Source organism: Argiope bruennichi, chromosome 1 (assembly GCF_947563725.1).
Source record: "Argiope bruennichi chromosome 1, qqArgBrue1.1, whole genome shotgun sequence".
Lineage (NCBI taxonomy): Eukaryota > Metazoa > Arthropoda > Arachnida > Araneae > Araneidae > Argiope > Argiope bruennichi.
The window spans coordinates 73,297,201-73,321,436 of NC_079151.1; the positions used below are offsets into that span (position 1 = coordinate 73,297,201).

At 29.2% G+C, this 24,236-nt stretch overlaps 1 protein-coding gene across 1 annotated transcript in view; it reads right to left on the reverse strand.

The window, feature by feature from the left end:
* Nucleotides 1-23,466, reverse strand: part of LOC129968622 (proton-coupled folate transporter-like) — a 63,707-nt gene extending 40,241 nt beyond the window's left edge. Inside the window, exons 1-2 of the mRNA XM_056082722.1 lie at nt 23,429-23,466; nt 17,253-17,365 (exon numbers count right to left, since the gene is read on the reverse strand). The gene's annotated coding sequence lies outside the window, so the exon portion shown is untranslated. The remainder of the gene's footprint in view (nt 1-17,252; nt 17,366-23,428) is intronic.
* Between the last annotated feature and the right edge of the window lie 770 nt (nt 23,467-24,236).

A 24,236-nucleotide genomic window follows, 5' to 3' on the forward strand; every position in this document is an offset into this window, starting at 1 on the left:
TATTTCTATGTCAAATTTTGGTTTTTAAACTTTCATAAGACAAATTCGATTTTCGGTGGCTTGCATATTAAACGTTACCGGGGGTTAATCACTAAAAAATAGATCCACGATCGATATTTTTAACCATTTTTCGCCAAAGCCATTTAAGGTATTCAAGGCATTCTTTCATTTTTTGTGGAGGAAAGGGAATTTTAGAACAAGAATAATATAAAAATGATGAGTCTCAATGTTAGGTAACTAACTCATTCTTCGTCTTTTGCATCAAAATTAAAATCAGTTTTCTATTCAAAGTATAAGATTCAAAGTATAAGATATTTATTTAAAATATATATTATTATATGGTGTTGTAAACTATTTCTGTATTTAAGAGGTAAGTGCTAGTAACATCTGCAATAAAGTATTAAATTTCTCATTTTTTTTTTGTTCATCTAGAGAAAATAATTAATTTTGTTTGAATGTAGTTAGAAAAACCAAAAGAATTTTTGATGCTATCTGAATTATTTTCTTTTTATGCTGTTCATGCTTTGTTGACATTTTTAAAAACGTTTTTAGATACTGAAAGCATGATCTCTAAAACACAGAATACTTTTTTGTATGTGTTTCTGATAAATCCTTTTTGAAGGTGAAGCTGTTCAAAGTTTAAATTCAAACTGCTTCTATCTCAATGTCTACCTAATCTGCTTTGATTTTGTCTATTAATAGAGCAAGTAAAAAACAACAGCTTTATGTAACAAATTTATGTATTCAATAAGTGGGTCTTACTAATCGAGTTTTTATCTTTCTAACATCGAATCTTGTTAAGACCGAATTAAAGGTTGGTTAAAGCTTTGCATATTTTACATGATAAAAAGTTTTATCTGAAACAAAATTTAGATTTTAGGAACTCAGTCACAATTTCATTCATCGCATTAATATCAAAGAATTTTTTAAATAATATCATTTGATTTGTAATTGTATGTTATAATAAATTACATTGACTTGGATGGTTTTTTTTTGTCGTTATATTTTTGTGTGCATCTCCAGTCAAGATTAACTTATTTGCCAACTATTTCTAAAGGAAGTTGTGCTAGAATTTTTGGATAAAAACGCTAACTGCTATTCTACGAAACACGATTCCCAATACGAGTGAATCCCTTTTCCATCTATACCACAAAGTGCTTTACTACTGAAACTCGATAACTAGTTAATGGTGGAGTGAATTTACTTCCGAGTGGACAGCCAATTATTCAAGGTAATTACTATTACCTTGATTACTATTTCAAGGTAATCAAGGTATAAAATAAGCCTACATTGGTTAGTGAGCCAAAGTTTCTTAATCAGTATATGTGTGTATCATCTAAGAAAATCAACTGTATTTTAAATTTTTGGAATGCTTTGGTTTCCTCTACAAGATTCAGATTTCTTTATCAAGGTCCAATTGTGTAGACATAATACATATGAATCATGTCAATAATAATGCCTTTTCTTTGTTTTCCCTTTCGTTACACATGACGAATTCCATTGCCTTTCATTTTATTTTTTAGATTTAAGTCAAGGGAAACTGAAATCTTCCTTATATATTTTTTTTTCGAAAGACATGAAAACTTCTCGGATAGTAAGAAAAAAATGATTTATTGTTCCTTCTATTTTACAATAGCAGGATGTCGCGTTTCCAAATCGTCTTAAAATTCTACAAAAATTAACCAAAAAAAATCTTTAAGAAGAATACAAAAGAATGCAATTATTTTAATCGATTGGAATTTCAAAAAACTTTTTGTTAAAATTTTCGAAAATCTTTTTATACCGGCATACTAATTTTAAAAAAATAGAAGTGTAAATATGCATTGTTGCTACTTTTTAAACAAATTTTCAAATATCCACTAGCGATCTGAATACTTTTGAAATGTGAAAAAAAAGGAAATGTGTAGTTTCCAAATGAAAACTGTGATGAAAAATACTGATATATCCATATTTGTCCACGATCAAAACCCAAAGAATTGATAGCAGAGAATCGTTTCAACAACAGAGGTTATTCGTGCTTCAGAAAGGTCATTGTCGATCAGCCACTAATGTTACGTGGCACCTTCCCATAATTTTTCAAAATGCATTAAAGAAAGGGGGACAGTTTTGTAGGAGGAAAGAAAACGTGCAGAATAGTTCTAGATCATCTACATGTTTTATTTAATTCTCGCAATTATTTTGAATAACTTATTTTGGTCAAAATATCAATTTGAATATCGATTTCGATTATTCATTTAGTTAACCGTTTGTTAGTAAATGAATTGAAATACAAAGGCATTAAATGTAATTACTTAGGGGAGGCTTCCACATTTCTCATGATTTTTACCCCTCGACTCATTGACTTGAAGACTAAATTCACGCTCTTGCCAAATAAAGCGCTAATTTCATTTTGTAATCCATAATATATTTTGCCCTAACAGAAATGAAATTACAACACAACACCATGTAAGACAAAAAGTAAAGTTAAGATGAATTCAAAAGCTGATATAACGGATTTTGCTGTGTGAATGCAACGTCACGTGCAGTCACTCCTTTAAGGACTTACGTGAACACATTTAATCGTATTAAAGCTGTTCTTTTTTTAAAAAAAAATTTGTTTGCGACTTTTGCTGTTGTAAACAAATAAATTATTTATAATGTAATTGTTATTACTAGTACAACAGTGAAAACGGAATAAGCAGTTATAACTTTTTACTTTAAGCGTTCTTATGATGAATTTTATCTAAGAATCACATGAAAAATAAAAAAATTTAACGACAAAAAAAATTAACACTTCAGGTAAACTAAAATTAATAGAAAAATTTTATGTAGACATTCAATTTTAAATTTTGAGAATAAAATACTTTTACATCAGAACTTTCTGAATAATCGATTTAGCTAAGAATGAATAGTGAAAGCTTGTACTGTGTTATAGAATCTTTTCTTTAGAATAATTGGGCTTCATAAAAATGAGATTATCCTGATTATATATTTTTTTCTATAAATGCACAGATTTTATTCTTTTCTGGATATCATTTTTTTCTCTCATAGATAGTATATAACAGATTTTCTCTAATCTAGCATAGATGAGCCTGGATATGATGTAAGATTATTTATATGTCCGGACTACAGAGGGTCAGTAGAAAAATACAAACTGCATTGTATCGCTCTGAAACGTTAATAAAAATTCAGATAAAATTGCTAAACACTTATATATATATGTAAGTACATTTCATATGCGTAATATCTGAATAATACATAATATGAAAGACTTTGACTTAACACAAAATAAAGCGCATAGACCCCTATTAGCTAAGTTTTAGGTTTGAAATAATCTTTTATTGTCTTTCGTTTTGTTTTATATGATTGATTCACTGATTGCTTTGTCTTGAATATCTTTGAAAATTAAAATTTTGTGCAAGTTAAATCCTATCGCTTCAGCTCACCGTAACAGAATGTTAGCTGCCAATACAGCTTCATCATTTCTGGCAGTGAAGCATGGCAATACATTTTCAATGTCATCATTTTTTTTCCAATCCTTGATCCTCATTTATCTTTGCAACGGTTTTCTCATCAATTAGGTCAGCAATGAAGTTAATTTCCATAACTCAACTTCGTAAATCTTTAATGAGATTTCTGGTTCCTCCAATCTATATTTAGTTGTAGAGAGTTCTTCCCCCACCTCAAAATTAAACTATGTGTCTTTTTTTGGTGTCCTTTGGAAGAAATGAATGGCCAAGTGTTTTACCAAAAAGTTAGTACTTTTGATAGTCTGTCTTGATTCCGGGCTTATTCACTATTGATCACAATATTGTTATGTGGAATTTTTCCAAAATATGTGTTATGTCATTATCTGTTTGACTCATAATATCAGTAGAATATGAGTAGGTGTTTTTTACAATATACATACATCATTTTAATGATTCCTTGATTTGATTGTTCTGATATATAAGTTGAATTTGAGTTGTAGAGTATTTTTTGGTCAGATACATTTTCTCTATCATTAGATCTTGAATTTTTATATTTAGCGTTTGTTCTTCAGAGTAGGTGGTAACATTGTTCAAAATAAGTTTCTGTGGCAAATTTTTCTGTTTTAAGAAGTTCTTAACCCTCTAAGGGTTCCACACGTATTTCGACGCAGCCCCATAGATGTCTTTAAAGTGCACTGCACGCATTTTAACGTAGGGTAACGAACGATGCAAATTCGTTTTGCACTGAAAATCACGTAGGGGTGTTACTGCACCGCAGATGGTGTCGACGTATTTTAACGTATTTCTTTCCCCCTACCAGTTTCGACATCTTGATGAATTGGAGGGGAGACAACACAATGAAGTTTTACGGCCATTTAAGGAAGTCACAGGATCTGAGAGTCCGAAGATTCCTTTAGGCATGGGGCATTGTGATGGTGCCGGCGTTATGGAGGAATGAGGGGTGAGAAAGGAAAGGGCTCGCCCAAGAAAAGAGGAACAGGAATTTTTCCCCAATTGTGTCTCCCATAATGGCTCTATGTAGACTTAAATTTAAATTGCATTTTGTTTCAATAGTTTTTGTTTGATATCGATAGGGATAGGATTTCTTTGATCTAAGCGTTGCCTCAAAGTTCCATTGAGTTATTTTTTTCTTAATGCAGTTTTATGCTTACTTGTGATTAAACATCACATTGAAGTACTAGCAACTCGAAAGGGATATATTTGAAAAATTGCCATCAATATATAGTTAAAATATTAAATATATTTTTCATTCTTAGTTCAACTGTTATTATGATTCAAATTTATATTTTTATGCTAATCTATACCTCCAATTATTTTTCACGAAGTAAACAGATGCAAATGAATTTTGCGTTTTTAAGCAGTCTAAATTTCACAGAATATAATAAAATATATTATTATATTGTTTCTCTTATCTTGTAAAAATTTGGAATAATGTGTCGTTTTTTATAATGCGACTCCTTTTCAAAGTTTTTTTTTTAAAGAACTGAATAGAATAATTTCATTCAAATTCATAAAAGAAACAAAAACATTTTTTTAAGAATTATGTCTATTCAGAAAATTATTAATATTTAGTTTTAATATACCTTGATGTAGATGAAAGCAAATAGTAAAATAAATTTAATTCAGGGTTTGATTTATTTTGTTAGGAATATTAAGAAACGAATCGCATTGTAAAAGTCTTAACATTGTAAACAATCTGAAGATATTTTTTCAACAGTTTATCAAAGAAGATATATTTCTTAGATAAAATTACAGATCTCTAAAACACTTATAAAAAAATAAGTAGGTAGTTCAAAAATTCTGTTCTTATTTTACAAGTCTATTAAGCAGTATTTTTTTTTTTTTGTAAATAAGTTAATGAGCATTCTTCAATATAGAATAAAAGCTGAGTGGATAAATGAGAACTTTTGGTGAATCTTGTGCTAAGTACAGAATGAGTTTTAACTATACGTTTTTAAGGATGTTCTAATACAAAATGGTGCAGATAAATTCCTGAATGGTGCATGGATAATAAATTATTTTTGAATGTTCAAAAGCTTAGCATTCATAGTTATGCCTTGAAATCACAACCTGCTATTTTCTCCTATCAAATAAATGACTTTTCATTACTTTATTCAGATTTTGTTACTGATGCTGGTGTTACTTATGGAAGAAAACTTCATAAACTGCACACTAATGCAGGATCGACCTTAAAGGTTGTTGGGCCCAAACAGGAAAACAATTATTATTATTATTATTAAAAGCAATCCAAGGTTTACAATCAAGGTAAAGATCAATGGTAGCATCAGCATTCTTACTTTTTCCTATTCATCTGCTTATGCAGTGTAGAGCTATCCATATTTCTTAGCTCATTTTGAATAGAATCAAGTATGAATTTGGTGCGTCTTCCTATCCTTTCAGACTGGAGCAAAAATTCGACACATTCGCAATAACGATATCAAACCAACTTACCAAACTTCATTTATCTATTTTGTATGTGTGCGTGTGATTTCAAATAATTATTTAAACACTCATGTGTAATAAATCCTTTGTCAGAATACATTTAAAAAAATTAATACAAATCTACATTTTGATAAAATTGCATGATACATTTAATTTATCTCGATGCTTCCGTTTTGGGATATCATGTACAGGCATACATGACTTTTACATACAGATTTCTCATAATCAGTTTATCTAATATTTGAAGATAAGATTACATATAAATTAATTACAATTAATTATAGAAAGGTTGCTATATGTTGATTTACGATAAAGAAAGAAATCGTTTCTCAAATTCTTTGACTGGAATGATTCCTAGTGAATGCTCAGCCTTTTTAACCCAAGCTATTGAATGGGGAGGTTAAAAAAAAAGTGAATAAAGGGTTTTAAAGGGTTGAAAAAAGGGATTAAGCCATATCCAGTATGCTATATTAAACTGAAATTTGAGAAACAATTGTTTATTTTTTAAACCAATTATATAAATAATATTGTCAATCATATATTAATTTTCTTTTTATATGAGGGCTAATGACTATTGATATATCATCAATGATCACCTATCATATATATATATATATATATATATATATATATATATATATATATATATATATATATATAATATCTTCTCAGTATATTCAGTTGATACGCCTATGGCGGAATTACTTCCAAAACTTGCTCCAGTCATTCGACCAAATCTGTCAATTTATATTTCATAATAAAACCATTAGACCATTAGATATATCACCAATGATCGTCTGCTCTATATAATTTTTCAATTTCGAAAGAAGAAGAAAACGCCTTTTTTTAATGTATTTTCATTTTGAAATAAATAAATTCTTTCTTTCCACTATTTGGCTGCATGATTCATCAACAATTCAATCAAGTTTATTAATTTTTTCTACCGCTTGGAGATATATTTGATAAATTATAAAAATAAAGTATCAAGCGTTGTGGATGGGTACAATTTGTTTCCAAATTTTTTTTTTTTTTTTGTAACCATGTTTCTCTGCGCGCTGGGGAACGTGAATACAGAATTTCTGCGAAACATGCGAATAACTTTGTATAATAAATTTTACGAAAACCAGTTCTGTGATACTTGAAGTTTATAAATATTTTACTGAAGCAGATATGTATTGTAATGCTTAGAACTAGTTAAATGAATATTATAATTCGGTATAACTATACTGCATAATATTTTAATTATTCTAATAATTTATATATTAAAAATTTTCTGTTCTTTATATAATATATATTATAAAGTGACAAAAGAAAGCGACAGGAATTTGAGGTTGAGTTTTGAGGTTGAAATGGATTTCTCTTCATGATTCCTCTATGAGCTTATACTGCGGCCATGAATTTATACTTTTGTTCCTTTTGCTTGGCTCCTTTTTAGCATTGGTTTCTATATATGTATTTCCTCTTAAAAAAATTAAAATTACTGAATTTGTGTATTTTAGTAATGCGTTTATTATTCTTGTTGTCACGTGAAGTATTTCCTTTTAAAATATTTTCATTCTATTACTTTTTTTAATGGATTTTGCTGTTGAATTCTGTTTATAATTGCCCTTATTGTGAGGATATAGAAACAACACAAGAATAAGCAACACATTGAAAATATTTAAAAAGTATATCAACTTATTTTTATTGAAATGGCTATTATTTAATTATATAAAGTTTTTATAAAGTAAAATGCGTTTTCCTGTATTAAATCCAACATCCTACACAACTGTGAAAAAGATTTCAATTTTTGGTTAGTTCTTTTGGAAGTTATCAAGAAGTACAGTAAGTAAAATGTTCTGTTGAGTAAAATGTTGAGTTGAGTAAAATGTTCGGTTTGTAGAAAAACGGCGGCCCAAACTCATAGCGACACGGGTGGCATTTGAATCCGTATAGTGTGAGACGAGCCTTAGGGCCACGCGGTAGGTTAATCGCGAGATGGTCTTTCTGATTTAAAGGGGGGGGATCCATAAATCAATGGAATAGCTTACAAATTAGAAAGTAACTGCTTTATAAAGGCTTTTTTTTTATCAAGATTTAATTTGATAAGTTTGTGAAATTAAGTCAGTAGATGTAATCGTTTAAACACTATTATTAATTTTCGACAAAAAATATGATTAAAAACTAAAATCAACTTTTGATAATAATATGACGTGATGTTCTAAGACTGGGCATATTTTGTAAGTATCAAATTTCGAGAATCTGTGAATTATTCTTTTCAATAACGAAATACAAAGAGTGATTATTTAGTTATGGTAAAAGATAGCTTCATACTTAATGAACTAAGGTATGCGATTAATATATTCCTTCTAATATTGAATGTGTTTATATACTAAATGCGATCTCCAGATTTATTTTGAATTGCTCTGAATAATCATATCATAAATCACCATAGCACTCATGACATAAATCATCATAAAACAGATTTCAAAACAAACATCATAATATTGATTTATTTAGAGGAAAGAACACGAGATGTAAATGTTATTTATGATTTTCAGGTATGTTAATTGTTGTAATATAATTTAGAATACGGTTTATTAAGTTATAATCAAAATAAGAAGTGCTTACGTCCTACGCGCAACTACTAAACCTTTTTTTACTAATTAAAAAAAAAAAGAAAGAAAAAAAAAAACTTTATTTTTGTGTATTTCAAAACCGATTCAAGGCTAATGTCAATGATTCTGGATACAACAAGGCTACTTTCATAAATGAAAGTAATTGCTTACACCGGTAATTACTTCTAAATAAGGAACCAGTTACCTCTTACGCTGGTTTTCAAACTATGCTGTCAAATATTTGTAAAATTTATACATCCCAATTTCACTGAAATACGAATATCACTATTTCTTCACTAAATCCATTTACTTATATAGTTTGATATTTTTACAATGTCTATGGAGGTAATCAACAAAAGTAAAAACTTTTCTAGTAAGCAATTAAAACTTCCAAACTTTGTTTCAAATACAGTTCTAAGACATAAAATTTCTTAATTCAATTGTGGAATTGTTGCGGTTCCTACCAAAGCAAGACGCTTATTCTTTTATTGAATCCATCGTCATGAATTATTGTTAAAAAAAAATGTTTTCGGTGATTTTTATCTTCACTCCTAGCGATCATTAGAAAGAGAAAGAAAATGGAATGTTGCAAAGATACGTTAATGCAACATATGCTTTACAAGTTTAATTTTACATATTTAAATCATCAATTACTTTTCCACAGTAAATTTTATAAAAATATGTAAGCACAATTGAAACTTTTGTCATTAATTTTTTTTTTTTTTTGATAAAACTAGCAGAAATAGCAATGAATAAATAGTGTTTTCTTTTTTAGAATGTACGAAAATTAGAAAATTATTACGTCCATTGTATTTTATTAAAGAACATCATAAATGTATCGAAATTTACGAGGAATGAAATACTCCTGTATAATATTTTAAAAGAATCATTTGTTTGTTCCTTTGAATATTTTGGAAGATAGCAATTTCTTTGAATATGCACACAAAATAGTGAAAAAGGTGGGAAAAAAATAGCAAAAAAAAAGTCGATAATTTTAATAAATTTCTAAAACATTTTAAAATCAATAGCACAGTCTATAATTTCAAAAATAAATTTTAAATAAGGTCATTTAATCTGCATTTACCTGATATATTTGATGAGGTTTTAATTGAAATTTTCATTATTTTGAAACATTTAAAAGCGAATATGCCATTATTTTTCAATAAAAAAATGATTAAAAAAAGTATTGAACTTTAAAAAAATTGATGTGATATATTTTAGAGCCTGGGTCATTAATACATAAGTAGCAAATCATATGGCTCTAGATTTGTATATTTTTTAAGCTACTCAATCAATTTGCTGATTTGCATATTTTATTATAATAGAAGATAATGCTATTTTAATGATAAATCGGTTATATATTGTTATTTATACACATCTCATTGACATAACTATTTGTGATTAGTCCTAATTTTAGACAAATGCTATTCAAATATTGATTACTCAGTAAAAAATATTACAATGATTTATTTGAAAGAATAATAAAGGAATATGAATGGAATTTGAATCCTCATTAATTACTTATTTTATATATATATATATATATATATATATATATATATATATATATATATATATATATATATATATATATATATATATATATATATATATATATATATATATATATATATATATATATATATATATATATATATATATATATATAGTGAGACCGATGAGAGTTTCTGTGCTTAAAATACCTAGCAAAAATTAAGAGAAAACCCTTCTGTTTATATTTGCTCTGTACAACTTTTTACAGAGCGATATCTACTATCGGGGTTATAAAGCAACAAAACTGGATCCCCATACACTATTCCTAGAAACCATCTGACTTTTCTAGCCATAAACGAAAGCTATAAGATCTGACATGAATGAGCGGTAATTTGCGCATACCCCAGGGTGTGTAGACCACCCGTGAAGAAGAAGAGGGGAAAGAAAAAAGTGCTCGCGCTTGCTGTACATTTCTTTAGGAAAACCGAAACGATTGTGAGAGAGAATACTAGTCAAGTTTAGTTCCCTTTTTAGAGGTTTCAGACGTAGAATGAAAACGCTCAGAGGGTTAACGGCGGACATAAAACACTTATTGAACTTCTCATGAACATTTACTATCGTAACTCATATCTGGGATTAGTCCATGTAATGAACAGGAAGATTCACCATTTTATTTTGAAATGCTCGTTTTGAATGGTCGCTTTTTTTTTATTGCCTACAACTTGCAACTTTAAAATTAGCTTTCCTGTTACATTTGGACAAACCATAACCGTAATTCGTTTTTTTTGGGGGGGAGTTTTCGATCAGGCGCGTGTTTTTCGTCAGGCATTACGAATACTATTGATGAGAGTTATCGCCAATTAATATCAATTTCATCCGCATTGAAAGCGTGGATTAGTCTTAACTCAGCTATTTTTTTCGTTCAGTTTAGTTTTAAATTTATAAAAATATTCATCTGCAGACAACTTTTCATTACTCACTTGTAGGCATCTAATGCCATAGTTGTTTTTTTAAAAAAATTATACAGCCAATTTTTACTGACTCTAATATTGTCTTTTTTTTTTGGACAATCTGTTTGTAAAAGTATTTTGACTTTAAAAAAAATATCACCAGAAATTGGATCACGTCGTGATATCTGTTGTGGAATCAAGATATAACAACTTCTTTGACTTCAAGAATTTAACATACCTCAAAATTTTAAGGTCATCTGGATCATTACCGACAGATTTCACGAAATTTTCAATTTTTTGACGGTTGCTCATTACATCATAATTCGTTGATCTACCAATATGGTAAATTTTAAATAAAGCTGCTGAATATCGCCATTATCAATTTTTTTATAATATCCCATTTGTCAGATAAAATTGCATGCTTATGTTTTTTGTTTGTTTAAATCAGATATAATGGTTCTCTTGAATAAAGAAAAGAAATCACAATCAATTATCAACTAATTCACGTTAAAAGTAATACAACTGTATATATTATAACAATTAGTTTTTAATATGGAAAAAAACTGATGAGCGCAACTTATTTTGTTAATCTAAAGACTTTGAAAAACAAGAAATGATAGAAAAGAAAAGGAGTTTGCGGATTGTATTCACTAAGGAACTTTCACACCAGGCCAACAACTGCGACGCAATAGAAGTCTTGTCTACCACAGGAAAATTACATGACTCTGATGGGACAATGGCAAATAGTTGTCCAATGAGGTTCCTAAGGTGTCACCAAGTTGGAGCAATACTGGGACAACAGCAGGAAAATAATTATTGGGGGCATTAGTTGGCATCGTATGAATGAACCTTTAGAGAGAGACAAAAAGTGTCTGATCGGTAGTTAAATGTTTTATTGGTAACGCAAATCTGGTGCGCACAATTAGTTTTGATAAAATGCGTGTCTAAAATGCATTCACAAATCTTATGTATTTTTTTTGTCACAAAATAAATTTGTTATTATTAATTTAGAATCCGCTCTTTGCTGAATTATACAGTGGTACAATTTTTTACTCGTGGAAACGAATGTACGAATATTTTATGGGAAAAAATAGGTTAAAATATTCAGAAGAGTAATTAAAAACCAACAAATCGCATATTGAAAGAAGGAAGGCTTCAAATTTTAACTAGAAAAATTATTCATCACCAAGCAACATATTTTAACAAGTACATCGGACTTGTGGGAATTTCGGATTTGTGAGAGTCTATCGTGTTATAATATAAATTTCGTATAAGGAATCCTAGGTGTACAAATACATAAGATGACACAATTAAATATATATGAAATGTTTCATACAAAATGATTCGTGCAAACTCTTAATTGAAAATTTCACAGCAGCCGAAACTCGTCTAAAGTTAATTGCGATACGAAACTCAACCGTATAAATTGTATTGAAAAAAAAATATAAATATATAAGACTTAGAGGTTTTTTTTTCATTTTGCACGAGCCTACATATCACGTGTTGTTGCGACCTTCGTATTTTTCCCCCTTTCGTTTTTTTTTCTACCCGTGCTGTGACCATAAGTTATTCGCACGTGTGTTAAGGTCACTTTTGCTTTTGAATAATATTCGATCTATTTATAGAATGAATTGCCACCTGAGCAACGCCTTCTTTTAGTACAGGTTCTATTTAAAGAAGGTCGTTTAGGAGTTAGATGTTATCGGGTGTCTCGTGAAAGGAACTTCCTTTATTGTCGCTTTTTTTTTTCTTGTTTGAATAATTTTAGATAAACTTATGAAAGTATTTCGCAAACTGCTTTTTAAAAATGCATAAGAGATGGTCGCAGCTTTAACTATACCTAGAAACTGGACGCTATTTTAGGAAAGACCTCGGAAATTGCAAGAAAAAAAGTCATGTCACTAAAGGGCATGTGAACTTTATGCTTGGTACAGTTTTACCTTCTTGTATAGAAAATAAACCAACAGAAAGTGCCGTATTCATCAAGAAAATTGATTTTAAGATTTTGGTGAAGAAACTATTTTTGGAAAGATACCTGCTCACGACAACTCGAAACTGGAACGAAGCAGACAAATGAAATCTATTATGCAGTTTTTACATCAAATTTGCAGACTGCAATCAAAATAGGAAGGATTATGGGACTTTTCTCATGCTTATGACTTCCTGTGCATAAGCATGCAATCACGATATCTCAGAAAAGCATTGAACTACTTAGTAAAAATTTGGTATATGAATAAAGATTTGGTATATTTGGCTTATCACTAGAAATGTTCAACTACATTAAATTCTGGCAAATTCTGGAACTTTCAGTCAGTTTGGTGATGAATACGTGACCGAAACAATTGAGAAACGCAACAAGGTATTTGTTTTCATCAACAAATTGAATCGGCAAAAATTCGGGAAAGATTTGCAATACCTTTATTTTGATATCATTAAAAAGACTCTTTTTAAAATTTTGAAATGTAAAATTCATTTTTTTTTGCAATAACATTATCGAAATTTATTGAGGAAAAACGCAAAAATTCAGCCTATTTTTTATTAATGAAAATTTAAAAAAAAATAATTTAGGGATGCCCATTTTATCCAAAGCGTCAAGGTATATAAGGCCTGTAGAACGCCAATACACTCTGAGACCCACACTCATCTTTATTATTAGTATAAATAATTTTAAATAAATAATTCAATTTTTAACAGTTCTTAAAATTTCTTTGTTCAAACCATGGCGAATATAGCACAGCAAACATGCTAAGAATGCAACGAGAAGGCCGTGAGAAAGTATTCTGAATTTCGAAAGTTTTAAAAAAAGAATTCGCCGACACAGCGTTTTGGTTCCTTGGGGAAAATAGTAGCTAACATAATTTAAAAGTCCAAGTTATAATGAATCCATAGCTTGAGTGATCAGAAAATATTTTTTAGAACGTAGAAATAATTAGAAGTCATTACATGTATATGACAATGTCGAGGGGAGAAATGAACATTCCCCTTGATTAATTTTTTTTTTTGAAAAAGTTGGTACATTCAGATTGCTGCTGCTGATGTGAATGCAGAAGTCACCTGGACTTTGAAGACGCCTCTAAAGTACGTATTCTCTTTATTATTTGTTTTGGTTTAATTGTTTTACATGCAAAATATTATTAAAACTTTTAAGTACAATCATAAACTTTTTAACAAAATTAATTCGAATAAGACATTTTATTGTTATGGAAAAATTTGTTCAGTTAATTTTTTTACTCAATTTACCTAATTTAAAAGAAAGAAAAAAATTCATTAGTCCATAATAAGTAGACATTCATATAAAATGACGAGTTTTGCACGTCAGACAATGGGATGTTTAAAAAAGTTAACCTTTTATTTTAAAATTTGGAAGCGAATTTTTGAGTAGAAAAATATTGAGAATTGGATTTAGGGTTTTAGGCCACAAAAATTAGATATGCCTAATACGCTCCAAATACGCAACAATTATAAAACTACATTCCCAATTCTAAAAAAATGTATTCATTTTTTTAAAGACGAACCTTAATCAATTTTTAAAAAAATAAAAGGTAATAAGCGCAAAATTGAAATAATTCAGAATAGTCAAAACGTAAAGCGTGAAAAGGGGCAAAGTAAGTATATTCCTAATTAATACGTTGAAATAAAAATGCAATAGAAAATAAAAAAGATGTAAAATTGCTATTGTTATGAGCGGTTTGTTATATATTTTTAATAATTATAAATCAACTCTCTCCATTCAAAATTAGAATTGCTCTTTCTAAACAGACAATATCGAAGATCATTGGGCCTGTACATTAGAAATATGTCTTGATCAAACGTTTCCTTATATTATTGAGAGAGTTTAAAGAGCATTCTTCTGATATGAGGTGATTATGAGGGCTCTTTCTAGAAACCCTTGTTATTTTCCTGTTTTAACTGCTCCCAACAACATATCTCATCGCCAAAAGAGAACATTATATATGACCTAAATACTTAGTTTTGAGAGTAATAATCAGAAACTAATAATCAGAAGGAATTACTACTTGTATCAAATTCTAAAATTAGGAAAAGTTAAAAAATTAAATTCCTAGCATTACAAGTCAGCTTTAAAAAACTGCCGAAAAATATTATGTAAAATTAGTTTTCATTGTTTTCATCTTTATGCAATAACTAATGCACCGGCAAGATGGTTAACATGAATAAGCTGATCTCGAAATGCCAACCGGACACCTGTCTTAAATACGACCTTCAAATCCTGCTCAGCTAAAAATATTTTTCGTCTGGAATATTAATTATAAATAGTTCTTTGTTAGTATATAAATATACACGAATCTTATCAGGGATGTAAGAAGATTTTATATTTTTATGCAGCAATTGTGTCCCTCAGTTTCATTCATTGTTTAGTTAACTTTATATGAATTATTTTTCTTTTTAAAAATAATTATCAAAACGTCTTTTAAATTTAATAATCATCTATACATATAAAACGCTAACATGCATAGCATAGAAAACGCTTTTATTATTTCTTGTCAAATGTAAGAAAATCATAATACGAATTTCAGACTGTTTTCTTGAACGCTTTTATAACTGCACTGAATCGGGCTCTTCACTTAGCTAATTAATGGAACAGCAAACTGTAATTAGAAATGTTCTGTGGAGTGTTCGCCGTATCACTAAAACTCAATTTAGTCACAGGTAAGAAAATACAAAAGAAATCAACAACAATTAATGATCGATTCAAACAACTTAAAAATATAATTCCTTACATCATTTTAGAGCATTTTTCCGATTGGAAATATATGTTTATCTCTATCAGTTTCGAAATGAGTTATTTGGTCAAAATGAGAGCGGGCACTCTTCATATCTGAATCTGGATGATTTGCTGATTAATTTTTCTCAGATACTTTATCTAGATCCATTATCGTTTAAAATTAGCACTACGACAGGGATTAACTTGTTTTTATCACATCTACACATGAAAACAACAGATATTAAGAATCATAAAAAAGTGTTGTTATAATGACAAGCGTTTTAAAGTTTGTTTTCATATTTCATAATAAAAACATTCATTAAAAAAACTTTTTGTCGGTATAAGAAATTAATTATATGTAAATGTGTCTGAAACATAAAACATAAATTTTTTACTCACTTTGTGTATGTTCTTGATTATCGTATTCAGAATAAACCAGCACAATTTAAAGTTGATTGTGTTATATTAAGACAAAGCTTCAGCTCTATAGGTTGAATTCACGCCAACGTGATTTGTTCTCATGACAACTCAGCCATGCAAACTGCGTGACATATTATTATTTTGTATTAAGAGGACAGATAGAAAGAAAATCATCGCCCTTGGACGTTTTCCTAAGGTGATTGCAGTACTGGTCAATCATAAGTTATTAGCTAAAAGTTTAAGTAAAAAATTTTAAAAAGAAGGTACAAATACATAGGTTGTTACGAAACAGTTTTCATTGTAATCGCATCTCTTGCAATGCTATCTGATGACTTGATCTTACAATATGAGCGTTTAGTTCAACTAAACCGGTCAATTCACAAGAAAGGACAGAGAATAAATAACAACGATGTTGTTACATAAGAAAAAGAGGTAAAAGAAAATGAGAAATTCAAATAAAAGAACAGAAATTTAACTTTATAAATTTATTTGACGAAAACAATTAAAACAATTTTTTTATTATTCCAGCCTAGTATTATAAAATTTCAATTTCTTTTGGAAGTATCAACTTGCATAATAAAAAAAGAATATTAGAAAAACCTTGTTTACTGAATGACAAAGAATTTACCTGCATTTCGAAAGTTTTATCTGATACTCTGAGAAGAAAAAAATATGAAATAAAATTACTCTAGAATCCTATTCTTATTACAAATTAAAAAATTAAAATTACAGAAAGCCATGCAATTCTCAAAAATTGAGTTTTCTATTTCTCTGCTTTTTGCCGATATTTTTCAACAGAAATTTTTAAGAAAAGAAGAAGGGGGAAAAAAAAGAAAGAAAAGGGGGAAAAATCGAATATTTTCCTTACACAGCCTGCATAATTTGTTCCTCTCGTTGTTTTTATAAGTAGTGATACAGTTCGAGAAATCCCTTCACAACATAGTACCTTGCTGCCTTAATTGTTTAATAACACAAAAAAGCGAATAAGATTAAATTTACGAAAATCGAATAGCACGTTGCTTGCTTGATTTAGCCATATTTATCAAAAAAATATTTCTGAAAAGAATGAAGAATTATGTTATACACCTAAACAAAACTATTACAGGGAAAATTTAGACATTGAGGAAAAGAGGAAACGATATACATATTATTTTACCTTTCGGTTACGAAGCTTGCTTCTCTTCTGACTACACATCAGTAACACACGCGCTCGAATAGTTGAATCGCTTGTAAAAAAAACAGACGCTTTATTGGAACAACGTGAAGAGTCTGGAAAAAAACAATAATATTCTAGGCGTTAGAAAGAAAAACATAAAATCCTTCGCAATAGAAGTGCCGCAGTAAACATTTCATCTTATTTGGGCTCATGAATTATAAAAGAGTAAAAGAAGAGAAAGAAAGAACGTGTTTTTTCTTCTTCATTCTATTGTTGAAAACAGAAGTCGAAAAAACTTAGATGCTTCTCCGTCGTCGATTTTATAATAAACTAGCTGAGTCAACTGGGTTTCCCGGTATTTTTCTGATCAAAGGAGGCAAGAAATGATTTAGCAATATAAATAAAATAGTTATTAATATGGTTATCGATGGAATTTTGATCAAATTAAAATAGCCCACAAAATGTAATACATTTCTTTCATTTGATAATACAGCATACTTCATTTTATATATTTTTTCAGGCTGATAGGTCTATTTTAGGGATTGTTTCTTTTTAGGAACACTGGGCACAGACATTTCACGCTAAATTGAGCATTTGTGAAATATGTTTGTTTTAACTGTATTTGCATGAATATAGTTAAAACCCTTTATTCTTATTTATTCTTTATTAAACAGTTTATTCTGCCCTTTTGCTGATATTATCTGTTGGTCAATGACAAAGAAGCATCATAATATTTAAAAGCGATGTTTCATCACTCATTCTTTTTGTTATGCATTATGCTTGTACGCTTGGTTATGCGTCGTGCTTAAACAAATGTCTATTTTTTGAAAACTTAATTGTTCTATTAAATATATAATTATTTTTAATATTTTCATTCCCGTATTATATGCATCCCGTCTCCATACACATACCCTTCTGATGAAATGAAGTCGAGTGTTTGGATATTATATAAAGGATAATGACCTTTATTAAAAGTTGACCATATTCGAGACCTCCTGATACCGCCATCACATTCCGTTCATCACTCATATCTATACATTTACTTATTCCCATCTAATTCATTAGGATGAGTTACGGTACGTCCTCCCGCTGGTGTGGTGTGGTGTGGAGAGGGGGGTGCCAGCTCAGGTGCCGTCCTCGTCATCTGACCGCGGTTCAAAATGACGAGGTCTGTCCCAAAATAGCCCTAGTGTTGCTTTATAACGGGACGTTAATAAAACTAAACTAAAGTAAAAGGATGAGTTACGGATTCTCTATGATTTAAAGTGTTTCGGTTGAAGAACGAAATATATTTACGTTCATCGGAGTGTTGATCAAACATGTCTTAGCGTCAAGTATCATAACAAGTAATTAATTAGAAAATTAATTAAAAATGGTTTAACCTCACCAAATTTCTAATTTGTCAAGTTGAAACAAAATAATCAAATTTTAGGCCGATTGTCCCATTTGTTATATGCATGATAGCTATTCAAAATATCCGCAAAAAAAATAATAAAATATAACACTATATTTATTTTTCAATATAGGATCATTTGATGTTGATACACTTAACCCAGTACCGTGCGGTTCTTTTTATTCTGCCCATGTAGTGAGATTTGATCATTCTATAAAGTAAGTAGTTAGTTTGATCATCATTTCATTGTTCGACAAAAAAAATTTCTATCATCCTTTATTTCATGTTTGTATACAAGTAGTAATCTGAAAAAGCCAAATCAAGAGAATATAGTGATACGGAATCATTTATTAACGTAAACCGAGGTATAGTTTTGCACCCACAACTGCAAAAGTGTGATCTGTTGATGGAAAAAGACCTGAAAGAAGGTGGGGTTACGTTTTCCTTTCTTTCATCATTATTTAAATGATCCAGCAAAGAAAAGTATTACTATCTGGTAAATGCTTGCCTCCTGCCTAAAACTTTAAGCAGCGAGTATGCCAAAAGTCTCGTTCTATAATGTTTTCCTGCTAAAAGTGGTTTCAATGTTCAGATGGGCAGAATTTACGCCTGCGTCACGTTGTTGTGATTTCTAGATATCGAAGACTATATACTTTCTGAGAATATTCGAAATAAACATTTCATTCAATCGCAAGTACACAGATAAAATTAAATAACAGGGGCTTCGCAAATGGCTAATAAGTAAAACAAACTTATTATGAGAATCACGTAGACGGATTTCTTACCAGGAAGTGCAACATACAATCAATGCTGAGCCAGTGACCAATCAGCACCTTCATGACTCTACCATTAGAGAAGCCGGGAGCTTGATTAATTATTCCACAACTTCCGATTTTCGTGCTCCGGGTGGCTTTTTTGAGGGCTGATAATACCCGTTATTTTCTATATTTCATTAAACTTATTTTTTAAATGACATGAGAAATAGCCCCCCAAAAAATCCATGGTTTATGAATGAAAAGAAATATTTTTTCCAGTGCTTGACTGCTGTAGCATAAAAGACCACAATTGTGCATATATTTCTATTTCTCTAAATTGGAATTAATAATATTATTCCAATTTATTCGAAAATTATTAAATTAATTAAGTTAAAATTAATTTAATAATTCGAACGTTCATTTTTATGTATGAATAATTCGTACATAATTAAAGTATTCTGGTGAAAAGGTTTTTTTGAAATTTTAAATCTGCCCTCAATGAAAGAATACCGAAATTTAAATATTATGCTTTTTAAGTCCCGTTTTATCTGATTTTAATGTAAGCTATTTTATCAAAACTATATCAAGAATGCTTTTATAATACATTTTGGATATACGTGGTAATTATAAATGATCAACAGGTATTGAAGAGATACAAATTTAAAAGTATTAAATACGATCTTTACTGTCGATTGGGAGGGGACCAGATTTTAATTCTTTATTTTTTTGCTGTCATTATTCCACGCATGTTATCAGAAGCAGAAAAAACTCATTCCTGTGTTAAAGTATGTGACTACGTCCGAAATGATTTTTTTTTTCAAAACCGCTGTAAAATAGTTGTATTTTTGAATTTTTGCATAAAATAGATTGGAAAAACATTCTTAAAAATAAGTGTACGAATTGAATGCCAAAAGGTTTTTTTTAATTCAAAAAAAATTTGTTTTTAATTTAGTAAAAGGCGATATAAAGCAAAAAAACTTACCAGTTTAGAAATTTATCAAATAATTTGTTCAAAATATTGCACACAGCTTAAAAAATATATTACTTAGTTCCTAAACCGGAAAATAAATAGTGTTTCTCCCTAATCATTAAATAGTGTGCTTCGGCTGATAAATAACATGAAATTGTCAATATTTTCTCATTTTGAAACAATAAAACAACTTTAAAATATTTCTAAATGAACAGGTTTTTATCTCATCAAAATCATAGTTCAGGAACTGTCTTACATAGTGATAAATTAGTATACCATGTTTGAACAAAAAAATATGCATTATAAAGTAATTTATAAGATTTTTCATTAGAAATTTCTATCGAAATTCAGAATTTGAGAAAATAACATTTAAAGACGTAAATATCAAGCATTAAAGAAACCAAGTTCAAATGACTTAATGTAGAAGATTATTCATTATGAACATTGAATTCGAAAAAATAAAAATGGTATTTTTACAAAAAAATCGACTTTCCAGCGTAATAACTTTAAGCATCAAAATGAAGGAAGAGATTTAATGTTACGCGTTTTAGGTTGTTGCAATAGATGGGTGAGTGTATTAGATTGTAACGGTGACTGACATTAGATTGCCAGTGCTGGCAGCTTAATCCTCTTAACGTGACTGCAATCCGGTTGCATTAAAGACATTGAGCATGTGCCACTGTTGATAGCCATGTTGCGCTTGTTAGAATCATGTTATCAATGCTTTTGTAAACTTCGACAATAACGTGCTTTAATGTTTTTAGTGGAAAGTAGACAGTTGTAGAGATATTTGTTGCATAAAGCGATTAGACATATACAAATGTCTTAAGCTATTCGAAAAGAGAGAAAAAAAGAGAGGGAAATGTTTCCGTCTTTTAGGAGGTTTTGTTAGTTTTCATAGTTATACTTTTTCAAATATACTAAGTTGAATTCTGATGATAATTATGTAATTACCCTATATATTATAGCGAAATTTAAAGAAATATTTTTATCAGATATTTAAGATTGTTTCTCTAAGTGACGTTACAATGCTCATATATAAAAAACAGATTGCAAATTTCATCATGTGAGTGTGTAATAGTATGATTTAAAGTATATCAGTTCGGCTAATTTAGTTGTATTAATGTCCCGTTTGAAAGCAACACGAGGACTATTTTGGGAAGCCCTGGTATTTTTGAGCTGTGATCAGATAACGAGAACGACACCTGAGTCGGCACCCTTTCTCCAAACTTCCACACCACACGGACGTTTGGACTTGACGGATTTAACGTGCACCAGATCCGCTTACACGATGATTTTTCAGTGGAATCGGGTTTGGAACCTGAAGCTCTCCGGTTTCAAGGTCGAGACTTTACCACTAGGCCACCGCGGCCCCTGCTTTGAAATTCAGGTAACTTCTTTTTCATTATTTTTAAATGTAAAATAAACAGGATTAAAAAATAACAAGAGTTTTTATTTTTAAATGGTAAAATTCGGAATATATCTAAGGAAAGATTTTTCTTTTAGATTATTCATGATATGAGTGAAATAAAAATTTAACCATTCACATTTTCTACCAGAAAACTTAAAAAAAATTTCAAACATAAAACTAATAATTTTAACCGATATGTTTGAAATTATCAATGCATTTGAATAATGTAAAAATAAAATTTGAATAATGCAAAAGTTTTTTTTTTCTTTCTTTTCATTCAGTGATTTCTCTGAACAAATATTTCTGCGACAAAGCTTTTAGTAACATCGAAGAAGAAATTAATTCTAGGAAAACAGCTTATTGTGTTTCCAGATAGCGACGACAAAACAGCTAAAATGTTCTCCATTTCAATTGCCTTGTTTAAAATTTAAAAAATAATGGTAATAGATATGTATAAGAATTTATCAAATATAATCAAGACATTTTGAAGGGTCTTTCAGAAATATTATTTATCAAAATGACACGGAATTTATTTTTCTTCATCCACTTTTTTTCCCCGAAGTTATATTCCTTATATACATTTTCCAACATATTTGAATTTTTTCGAGTAAACATGAGAAAATGTACGAAATCTGTAGAGCAGAAATTCTTTTTCATTATCCAATAAAAATATTTCTCCTTTTAAAGCTTCTTTGGAGGGGGGGGGGCGAGTGTCCAAACAAATGTTTCCAAAGGTGTTAAATCTATATGCAAAATGTTTGATTAAAAACCTCGATAGACGGTTATTATCAAATTGGGCATTCAAATTAAGAGAATATTTTAGAATGAGGTTGCTATGGGCTAACAATTAAGAAAATAATTAAGTTTTAAAGTATCATTAGATACACACACACACACACACACACACACACACACATATATATATATATAGTACCTACCAAATATTCAAACATAATAGATTCCAAATAAATTGGCGCACTGTTTCAGTGTAGTATGCTGAATAATAATAATAATAATAAAACTGGTTAAGATAGAATTATTTACATATATTATCGATACTGTTAAAAACATACGTTTTCGGCTCTTATTCGTGTCTTATGACCCCTAACTATAAGTTAACAGTTTATAAACGTTTGTTATGTACTCTACATATTAAAACATCATATTACAGAAAAGGATATATAAAATTTAAAATACTATGCGCATTTATGCACTTGCACAATCTAAATTCCAACATACATTTAAAATAAATAAAATATTAATCTAAAACACAAGCTTAATTCATACAAAAATACTAAAGAATATAGGCCTAAAATGAAAGAGCCAAAACTGAATATTTTAATTTATGGTATATGCGCAAAACACATAGGAAAATAAGTGTCTGCTAGCAATGTATGACTAAGTAAATTATTGCTACACAAAATTATTTAGTTATCTATTCTGAAAGACGAGAGTCTATTGTATGTATATAGTTAATAAAAAAAAATGAATATGCGAAATGGCTGAATAGAAACTATTGCCGCACACAGAAAGAATCATGACATTTCCAATGCTAAATACTTAACAGGATGGAACAAATCTTGAAAACAAGACAATTTGAATGGGTTTAAAACAATGTAAATTATCGTTTTATAATAAATTAAATACCTTTTTTTAGCTGGATTTCATGATGTTTACGAAGAAATTGACGCAGTACCAAGATAAATTCTAGTGACATTCAGATAAGAGATTACATAATTTTTCTCCGAATTCAATGCAGTTGCGTAGAAGTTGATGAAAGTAGACAATGCCTCGATTATCATAGTATTTTCCGGGTTGTGTTATTATTGAATTTATAATATTATTATATTAATCGCTCCTGGTGATCAATTAGTTCCGCGGTTATACTGGTTATGTTAAATTTCAGTTAAATCGTTTGGATACAGCTTCATGTTCCACCACATTATCAAAAATTAAGACTGTTATTTTAACCCAGAAATTTTTATCTATATCTGTTATGTCTTACATATATATTCTATTCATTGTATACATAAACCAACTTAATTCAGACCAATCCCATATATCACATCACTATTCAAAACACACATATATGGCTCATCTATCGTTTAAATTTTACGGTATAGTAACTGTATAAATATTTAAACAAAATCTTTCTTCATTGGCATTCAAAAATAGAAAGAAAAGCACGTGATTAAATATTTGATAAAACACATGAAAATCTTTGAGCTTCATACGAATGTAATGTAATCTATTATTCGAAATTAGATAAAAAAAAATAATTTTTTTAAAAATGTCAACATTTAGAAGAATTTTGCACGAAAATTGTTATCATTAGAAAGACAATTTTTTGAAATTTCTAAATGCTGTGAAATTTATTTTTTGGTTGTAATATTTTCGAAAGCTATCGCGTAAAAGCGCCAAAAATTAATTTAATTTTCAACTAATTAAAATTTCA